At 36.4% G+C, this 10,703-nt stretch overlaps 1 long non-coding RNA gene across 1 annotated transcript; it reads right to left on the bottom strand.

Moving 5' to 3' along the window:
• Nucleotides 1-9,334: 9,334 nt before the first annotated feature.
• LOC134215665 (uncharacterized) lies at nucleotides 9,335-10,440 on the bottom strand. Its single transcript, XR_009980262.1, has 3 exons — nucleotides 10,106-10,440; nucleotides 9,912-10,043; nucleotides 9,335-9,564 (listed from the first exon to the last, which is right to left on the bottom strand). It is a non-coding gene; the product is annotated as an uncharacterized LOC134215665 (long non-coding RNA).
• Nucleotides 10,441-10,703: the final 263 nt, after the last annotated feature.

The raw sequence follows: 10,703 nt of genomic DNA, 5'->3' as shown, positions 1-10,703 counted from the left end.
CCATACTTTATATCATAAAAAAATTTTGGCTGCGCCGCTGAACAAAATCGTTAATTTGTTTTCAAAACTTTAGGTTATACTAATTTTTCGATTAACGCTTACTCACCCCATTCTTAGTCGACAAATACGTAAGTAGTTTTCTACTATAAAACGTCTTCAGTGTTTCCATGATTAAAATTTTGTGATATTTTTTTACTATTTACACAATATGAATGCGGAATGATCGCGTAGCAGAAATTTGTTTAACCAGTGTGCAATCGATCGTGTTGATGCTGATCACGCCAGCTAGTGTGGGAGAAAAAAACCATTGGCGTAACTAATGGAAAATTCTAGGGGGGTCTAACTTTTTTTTAAATTATTTCTACTTTTTCACTCAAAACAATTAAGTTATCGTTTTCGCTCAATGCTCAAAACAACTAGTATATGTTGTTCGCAAATTGGCCGACCAAACAAACATTGACCTATTTACATACAACACATCCATTGACGACTTGAACATTATAAATTATGGTGCACGACACTCAGCCTATAAAAAAAGAAAAGTCGTGAAAAAATCATACGCACAGCAAAATTGGATTGGATTGAAAATTGGATTTGTGGATTTTTATAATACCTCCAACAGCATTCATTGTACCAACAAGAAGCCTAAATTGTTTACTGAAAATTTGAAATTTTCAAGAAATAGCAGCATTACGAAATCCCTAAAACACTTTACCAGACAAATCGGAAATGCCTGAATTGGATAGATGCATATGAAATCAATACCAAATTTTCAAAACGACTTATCTGCGTTTGTAAACAAAGATTCAAACGACGATTTGGCGATTCTGATAGCACTCCCAAGCAAACCAACAGCATCAACGCGTAGCGTGGGAGTGCTATCAGGATCGCCAAATTGACGTTTGAGTCTTTGTTTACAAAGGCAGATAAGTCATTTTGAAAATTTGGTATTGAAATATTGTATCACATTTTTGATTCTGCGCCTTATAGGTCTAATTTAGAAAGCATGAGATCATAATTGTTTTCCAAACTTCAAGAAAACTTGAAAATTTTTAAATATTGCTCATTTGCTGAGAAATTTGATTGATAAAATCAGGATTTGTTTGAAATTCTTCGGTCATCTAAGCATGCTAAAGTCTTCAAGCCAAATAGATCATCATACGTTGATATAATTTAAAAAGATTGCCAAATTGGCAAAGGCTTAGTTTCATGTTCTTGACAAATAATCATGTTCAGACAAATACAAAAAAATCTGATGATGAACACAATCCTGAGACCTATAACGTCCTGTAAAAAATTTCAACTACACAGTAAACAATATATTATGTATCTGATTCTGTTATAAATTTCTAACAGAATATGTCATCTTTGTGATAAAACGGTAGCATAATTTGAAATCTTTTTGTTTAAAGTAGTGTTATTTTTTATATAAATTTAGATCTTTTAACAACATCCTGCATCAAATTTGTAACAAATTTTGTTGAAGAAATTTAAAACATAATAACGTATGTTGATATAATTTTGATATGGCCTTTATCATGAGGCATAGCCCCCGAATCAGTTCATTATCGCAACAGATTCCGAAAAACGTCTCTCACGGTATGCCACCTATCTAGAGAGTACCTATACAGACATAAAGTTGAAAGATTTTGTCTTTCTCCTTTGGATTCAAACCTTGTGGTTTTCAAAAAACAAAAAAAAAATTGTTTTTTGGTCCTGAATTATTCGAAATTCAAAAACCTGAAACCAAAAACAGATTCAACAGATTTGAAAAGAGAGAAGATGAATAAAATTCATTATCTGTAGTTAAGCTCGGACAGCTAGATATGTGCAATACTTATGCAAAGTAGCAAACATTCTAGGGGGGGGCTATTTGGATCCTAGTTGGGCCTATAGCCCCCCACTAGCCCCCCTGTACGCCAATGGATGAAACTAATGTCTGCATCAAAGAGCACAAAATTATTTAGTGCGGAATCGATCGTGTTGTAGAAGATTATTAAACGAAGCACATTGATCTTGCGTTGGATTGATTTGAAACACAGTTTTCATCTACTTGTATTCAAAATAACTTCGTTTACAATAAATATTTTGTCGCTTACTAAGGGGTTTCACATGAATTACCTTCTCAACTAACCAACGATTCCTTTTCCGTAGCGCTCACGGAGATACAGAGCAAACCTCGGTCTCTTAAAACAATGAGTGTTACACTAATTTTCCTCTCCTAATACTAAATTGACTATAAGCACCGTTATTGACCAGTATCGTTATTGTTCATGAATTGAAAACTCCGAAGCAAGTATACAATAAGAATAACTTTTTTGTATCCCAAGAATATTATTTAATTAGTGAGCTATGCATATTTGCTGTTTCTCGACCAATCATGATTAGTAACTACGACGTGTACAGTTAAGAAACGTTATTAAGCTCTTCTTCGACTATTTGCACAATATGTGAAGAACATTGCAGATTTGTGGGCATTTCTAGATCTACGCATGGAATTTGCAAAAAAAAAATCCAGAACGGGTTGAAAGATAATTAAAATTGCTGAAAATTCTTTACTTATGATTGCTTTCAGCACATACTGACCATAACAGCTGTTCTCATCTGCCAAGGACACACACAATAGATCAGTTTGTCGATTGTATATAAGACTATCGGTCTGTGAAATGCACATGATTCTTCTAGTGAGCAAATGTATGCTATATATGTAGACGAGGAATAAATTTTGACAGACACACCCTTTTCAAATGTTGATCTAGTAATATTAAATCTATATCTGCGAATACGCCTGACAGATGTGGATACATAGTTAAGTATCCCACTGAATAGAAAATAAATCTAAGCATTCATTTTCTAATTTTGACTAAGTCAATACTATTAATTGCATATTATTCGGCAACTCGGCCGTACGAAAACCATTTTTTTTTGTTAAATATCTTGGCTGTGCATATGCACAGCATATGTTTCGAAATGGACAAATTGATATGAAATTTGCGAAAAAGAATCCACGTGTCTTGGAGGGACTCGAACCCTCAACCTCCTACTCTCTAGATAGGCGTGATAACCCCTACAACAAGACCACTTAAAGGTCACGTTTTGCGGAAAAGCCATCAGAATCCAGTACCAACCTCCACCGCGGTTAGCTCTCTTTTTTGCAAATTGAATATCTTTCGGATGCTTGATTTGCCCAACCTCCACATTTGCTTTACTGTTGTATATCCACAGCCAAGCGAGTGCACATTGTTTATTAAACGAGAGGATCGCACTCCATGCCCCCAGCAACGGACTGGGCGGGACGGTATAGAATGCGAATTCAATCGCACTCTGCTGTGCCAAAGGCTTGCTTGGCTAAAGCATTTGATGAGTTTGATTGCCTTTACGTAAACGGTCGCGTGTACTCAGACGACTAATGACGGTGAAAGACCGACACTTGATTACAATTAATTGCATATTATTCGGCAACTCGGCCGTACGAAAACCATTTTTTTGTTAAATATCTTGGATGTGCATATGCACAGCATATGTTTCGAAATGGACAAATTGATATGAAATTTGCGAAAAAGAGAGCTAACCGCGGTGGAGGTTGGTACTCGGATTCTGATGGCTTTTCCGCAAAACGTGACCTTTAAGTGGTCTTGTTGTGTAGGGGTTATCACGCCTATCTAGAGAGTAGGAGGTTGAGGGTTCGAGTCCCTCCAAGACACGTGGATTCTTTTTCGCAAATTTCATATCAATTTGTCCATTTCGAAACATATGCTGTGCATATGCTGTGCCAAGATATTTAACAAAAATGGTTTTCGTACGGCTGAGTTGCTGAATAATATGCAATTAATTGTAATCAAGTGTCGGTCTTTCACCGTCATTAGTCGTCTGAGTACACGCGACCGTTTACGTAAAGGCAATCAAACTCATCAAATGCTTTAGCCAAGCAAGCCTTTGGCACAGCAGAGTGCGATTGAATTCGCATTCTATACCGTCCCGCCCAGTCCGTTGCTGGGGGGCATGGAGTGCGATCCTCTCGTTTACTGTTGTATATCCACTCGCTTGGCTGTGGATATACAACAGTAAAGCAAATGTGGAGATTGGGCAAATCAAGCATCCGAAAGATATTCAATTTGCAAAAAAGAGAGCTAACCGCGGTGGAGGTTGGTACTCGGATTCTGATGGCTTTTCCGCAAAACGTGACCTTTAAGTGGTCTTGTTGTGTATCACTTGTATCACGCCTATCTAGAGAGTAGGAGGTTGAGGGTTCGAGTCCCTCCAAGACACGTGGATTCTTTTTCGCAAATTTCATATCAATTTGTCCATTTCGAAACATATGCTGTGCATATGCACAGCCAAGATATTTAATAAGTCAATACTGTAAACCACGTTGACAAGGCAATATGAAGTATGCTTCAGCATAATTACATAATTCTTAAGTGAACTAAGGTTTTAAACGAAATTTGAATCCGTATATGAAAAATCCCACAATTTCTTTATTTTTATATACTTTATATAAAACTGATATAAAATTGATCAGATTCAGGAGCACACGCTCCACGATGAATTCCTATGAAAGCGGCACAAATGCTGGGGTATTGCCTTATCGCCAATGGTATATGCGGCGAGAATGTGGCGATTTATCACAGATTGCCTCTTAAGTTATTATAACTCTTTTGGTCGCAAAACAATTATTCGACTTCAAAAAAGTGAAATCAGAATTGCGTACATAATGTAACACCAATTCAATAAAAATTCCGCGGAAAAAAAAAATCAAAATTTCGTTTCGTTTCGAAAAATTTCGAATTAAATGAACCTCGATTTCGTATCGTTTCGAAGTCTCGAAAGAAATCTTAATTTCGTTTCGTTTCGATCCGAATCAACATAGACATTTTAAATTTCGTTTCGTTTCGTTTCGTTAGGAAAAAGTGTGTTATCGCATACCCTTAGTGCACACTGCACTGTCTTTCAAGCGGAAATATTTGCCATCATGTGTGGAGTGCAATCTGCACTGTAGCAACGCATTATGGGCAAAGTAATATACTTCTGTTCAGATAGCCAAGCAGCTATTAAAGCTCTCGCCTCGGCCAACTCAAGGTCGAAGTTAGTAATCGCACGTCGAACTCAAATTGATGAACTGAATTCAGTAAATACTTTACACCTTATATGGGTACCTGGCCATTCTTCCATAGCTGGAAACGAATTGGCTGATGAGTTAGCTCGTAATGGAGCATCGCATGACTTTATTGGTCCTGAGCCAGCTATTCCAATATCCAAGTGTTGGGTGAAGCTTTTGATCAACTCTTGGGCTGTCACTCAGCACAAATGGCATTGGAGTAGTCTGGATTCATGTCATCAAACAAAATTGTACATCCGGGAGCCATCTCCGGTAGTAGCAAGCTATTTAGCTAATCTGTCTAAACAGAATTGCAGTGTCTTAGTCAAGGCCTTGACAGGTCACTGCCGACTGAACTATCACATGGCAAATATTCAACGCGTTGAATCATCTGTTTGTGATAGTTGTGAATCCGATTATGGAACTTCTTATCATCTAATATGTAACTGCCCAGTCTATGCACAATTGCGCTTCCAAATATTTGGTAAACACTTACTTAGTGAAATTGACTTCAGAAACCTGAACCTTCAGAGTATTTTGTTGTTCATAACTCGTTGTGGTAAGGCGCTATAAACTCTTGTACGCTAATGCGTTGTATGCCCTCTTCAAGGGCCCTTTTCCAAACATTCCCTTTGTTCTCCCATCCACATTCCTTTCCTTTTGTTCACTTCCTTTTCCGTCAGGTGTGTGATGAAAAAGGCTGTGAAGGCGATGGCACAAATCTCCCAAATTGAGGTGAACGTGCCCCTGGAGCCGACGTTCTGATACCTGATACCTGATCATTGTAAAATACTTTTTTCTATCCATAGTATGTATAAATAAAAATGCTAAAAGCAATGTTTTCCATCTGATTTTTTACTTTTTGCTGGGGTGTTTGGTGAGCCGTCTTCGGCATATTACTTTCCCAGTAGCGGACAGCTTTATAGATTTGACGATTTGCAGATTTCCTCGCGTGCCTCTCAGCTGTGAAATAAGAAAAAAAAATGAATAGTCCCTGTTAGGGCCGTTATTCAATCTGGACTTTATCGGCAATTAAAGCTATGATGAATGAGTAAAATAACACCTGAACGATTCCATCAACCAGACCAGCAACACCGCCCATTCAACGACGACCTAAGTCTAGAACAGCGAACAATCTTGCCCATCATCGCTACGCCGTACCGATGACGATGTTGGAAGATCGAAACGTGGGTACATCAGCGCATAAAATACGTCCGTTTCCAAATGGGAAGTAGCGTAAATAAACAGTGACACATGTCCCTGCCGCGCCACTCGCTTTGCCTTGCGGGTCGAGCGGAATTCAGTTTTCCGAATTTTCCGTTCATCGTGCCAAGCCGAAGAGACGATGATGATGAGGTAATCCGATCGACTGGCTAGGGTGCTGGATCCAATTACTGTTGAATTATGAATGATTCGGAGGACCGATGGAGTAATCGACTAAGATTGACATTGCCAGTGTGTTTTGGGATACAGGATTTTGTAATCAAAATAGTTGAATGTGAATTCTTGAAATATAGCAGGCAGTTACTAAAAAAAACTTCCCCTCAAAAGGTATGTTTTCGATGAAACAAATTTTTATCTGTCATTATTATTGTTTTCGAATTTCATGGTACCGATGAACCAAATCACAAAGTGAAAAAGCACAATACTTTGTTTCTCATTTTAGAAATTATTCAATTTTGAAGATGTTATTGATATAGGAGCATACCATTATTGAAAAAAAATATCTACATGTTACGAATTCAACATAGAGGAACGACAAAGATCTAAACCTTAGTGGATTGTGTCACTGGTTTTACTTTATTTATTACATTAGCATTCCCTATTTCACACTATCCATCGTGTGATTCAATTTTCGTGGATTAGATGACGAATGATTTCTGCGACAGTTCAAGCAATGCATGCATGGTTCATCAGATGTCATGTGCAAACCGTTTTAGTCTGCATAATAAACGCAACAATTTTCTTTAAATGAGACTAAATTGAAATTGGAGTACTATAGCCGTGATAGTTGCCGAAGAAAAATTGGAGACTGCATTCCAAGCGGCTTTCAGCACTGTTAATGGCAGCTATCTATTGAATCACCATTGCAGATTTTTTATTCTTCATAGTGATTTTTTCAGTATGAGAAGTTCATCACTTCACCATTGCAGAAGCTGTGACGCTAAATATTTGACTTTCGATTGACCAAAATTTTGCACATGTGCCCAACTGAAGCAGAACCCTTGCGTCACAATAGCATTTTCTCCACGATTTGGCCGTGGCTGAGTTCGTTGATTTATTTAAGCACTGTTTATTTTCGCGAACACGGTAGTATTCCCATCAATTCGGATGTTTTTGTTGTTCAAAACGCGTGTAGCTGAAACAATTAAACGAATTTTCCGCAAACATGATCCACCACGCCACCCAGCGACACAACGCGACGTTCGTGGGAGTGTCAGATGATTCATAGGGAAATTTATCTCTTGCAATTTTATTCACAGTGATGAAATCGTTATTGGCTAGATAATGTGGTTGTGTGTTCAGTTGGTTTCATTGATCATCGGGTCTCAAAGCGGAAACGGATATTACTTTTTTTGTGTATGTGTTCGCCTTTGTATGTAAAAATAGTTTATGAAATTGAATGGAAACTACCAGAATAAGCCAATTCTTTTAACAACTACCGACTTTCTAATATATGTATGTATATTAAAATGGTATTGCTTTTAGAGCTCAAAATGCTATTACTGAATATGCATTTTTGTCAGATAATGATAATGATGAACTGTAACTAAAACCTACATTTATTCATCATGTTGCTGAAGAGTGCCTACTGTTGTAATGATGTGTGAATTTATTGAAATAGATTCGAATATAATTCGGAAAGTCCGAGAGGTTTATATTTTATCAAGCGTACTATTGTTCTGGAAAAAAAAATGTAATTGGATTAAATTGGTTTCGACCTTTTTCTATTTTTATGTAACACTAGCTGACCCGTCGAATTAGTCTCGCCCAAAATTAATTAGCGGCCGTCGGAAAAGTTGCACAACAAGGTGAAATTTCAATTCAAGGTTCGGGACAAGCGTTTGGTTGCGTTTAGGTTGCTGTTGGAAACGCACATTGTGAAAATAAAATTGCAAATTTGAGAAAATTCCTCTCAAATCATCACACACTTGTTAATTTGAACCTTTTGAATAAATTTCACGTGACGACGACAGACGCTAAAATAATCTACTTTTCCCAGAACTAGCATGTTGTGACGAGAAAAAAATGGATACCGTAATCCGGGGGAACATTGATCATTTTTTTAATTGTTTTGTTTTTCCCCCGTAAGTGAAATCATACCTTTTTTCATATTTTTAAAACGAGTACTGCTACATGTAGAACGTAAAAGGCTGTTGTTCTTGATTATTTGATAATTTTAAACTTGTTTTAAAAATGTTATTTGTCGAGTTTTTTTACTTTTCAATTTGGGGTAACTTTGATCACCCCAATAAAAATTCCCAAACGAATTACAATAGAAATTATTGTGACAGTACGCAGAAATTAATAGTAATTACATTAAACTCTATTGTGGCTCACAATAGAATTACATTGAAGCCAATTGTTTTCCACCATAAAGTCTATTGTAAATGGCTGTTTTACAATAGAAAATAGGGGTTGTTATGTATCTTTACAATAAAAAAATCGATTTTTTCTCGAGCAAATTTTTACCATCACAATTAAATTTATTGTAATTATATTGCCGAAATTTCACTGGCAATAGATTGTATTGTACGTCTATTTGAATAACAAAATGGTACTTTAATTGGTATGATATAAAAACAATAGAATTTAATGCTCATCAATAAAATCTATTGTATTTTTATGATATTTTATTTCAACTCTATTGTATTTTTTATTCGGGCAACCATTTATCTATAGAGAAAGCGTACACTGAGCTGATTTACCATGTAAGTATTATGTGCACTGCACATAGATTTTTGCAATCAAGCTTCGCAAATAAACATTATTGTTCCTGCACATAAAACTCCAGATTTTTCGACTCTTCAGTTTTATGTGCAACGCACTCATGAAATAGATGCATGATTAATGATATTTAAACCATCTCTCCAATATATTTTATGTGCAGCGATAAATAGTATTTTCCGAGGTATTCATAAAACTTTCTTTCAAAACCAAATAGATAAATATTCTTAATCTGAAATAGTTGCAAGTATAATAAACACAAAATATATGAGAATAAATGTCATTTATTGCAAAAAGGCCATAACCATCGGGAAGGCGGCTGGGTTCGATTCCCGGTCCGGTCTAGGAAGTTTTCTAGATTTCCCTGAGCAAAAAAGTATCATCATGTTAGCTTCATTATATGTATACGAATGCAAAAATGATTCCTTGGGTTAGAATCCTTGCAGTACATCATTGTGGAAGTGCTGGAATTCAACACTAAGCGACAAGGCGGAAATATCCAGTGGGGGATGTAATGCCTATAAGAAGAAGAAGATATTAACATTGGTCAGGTATCTTTAGGGAAAAAAATATTCGAGGCTGAGACAAGATATTACATACGTGTCACCGAACAGTTTTCGGCAAATGATGCCAGCAGCGGCTACTAGACCATCTTAAGAAAAATGTTTTTCTCATCACTAAATCAAAAACATCCCTACACAATTTTGAACAGCATTACATTCTGTTAATTGTTGTTTGATTGATTCCATAACCTGATACGAAATATCGATGAGAAAAATACAAATGGATGGGGACAACGTTAACAATAAATTGTTGCTAGCTGCTGACATCAAAATCGGAACATGAAGCAGTGTCCAATACTTACGCTATCCGGATGAAGCTTGTTCGAATCATGCTAAAGTGCGGGATCTGCGTCACGGCAGCTACGGGATCTGCTTCGCTAACCACTTTTTATCCCATGCATACATCTGTGTACCAAATTTTGTTTGACTGCATCCTAATGGTTGAAGAACAGTTCATATAGAAGATTTTTTTGAATGGAGAATTAACTTCGCTTACCTGACATAATATTTTGTTTGCGTCAAATGAATTTCCCATCGATCTGCCATCAACCACCACGACCATTTTGTTGCTCAAAGCCTTTTCTCTTTTATTGTGCACTTTTAAATTTTATGTGCCAGCATTGATGGTTATCAACTATGAATGGTTGCACATAAAAATTATTGGCAGGTCAAATATGTTATAAATAAATTCTCACTATACTGTATATGCAAGGTTTTTAAAAACCATTGTCATCCAATGATATTCAAATGCTGCACATAAAATCGTGCTAAAGGCAGTTGGGCATCCTTTATATGATTAACGCACATAAAATAAAACGGTGCTTCGATCTCAGTGTATGCAAACGAGTTAAGGTAGGCAACTTTAGTTGGAATCTCTTACGCTTAAGCGATGTGCATTGATTGTTTCGAGAAAGACATTATCACCGCTAGTGGAATTATCTGGTTTTTCAACAATATATAACATAATTTCGAAACAAAAACTATGGATTAACCAAGAAAATAAGATAGCTTATCACATTATTATACTTGTGTTGAGTGCTTTTTTGGCAGCTTGTTAAATTTTGTCAATTTTAAGATACCTAACTCACAATAAG

Source organism: Armigeres subalbatus, chromosome 2, assembly GCF_024139115.2.
Source record: "Armigeres subalbatus isolate Guangzhou_Male chromosome 2, GZ_Asu_2, whole genome shotgun sequence".
In the NCBI taxonomy this organism is placed as follows: domain Eukaryota; kingdom Metazoa; phylum Arthropoda; class Insecta; order Diptera; family Culicidae; genus Armigeres; species Armigeres subalbatus.
Note: the sequence above shows the minus strand (reverse complement) of the source record. Positions and strands in the feature narration are given on the sequence as shown.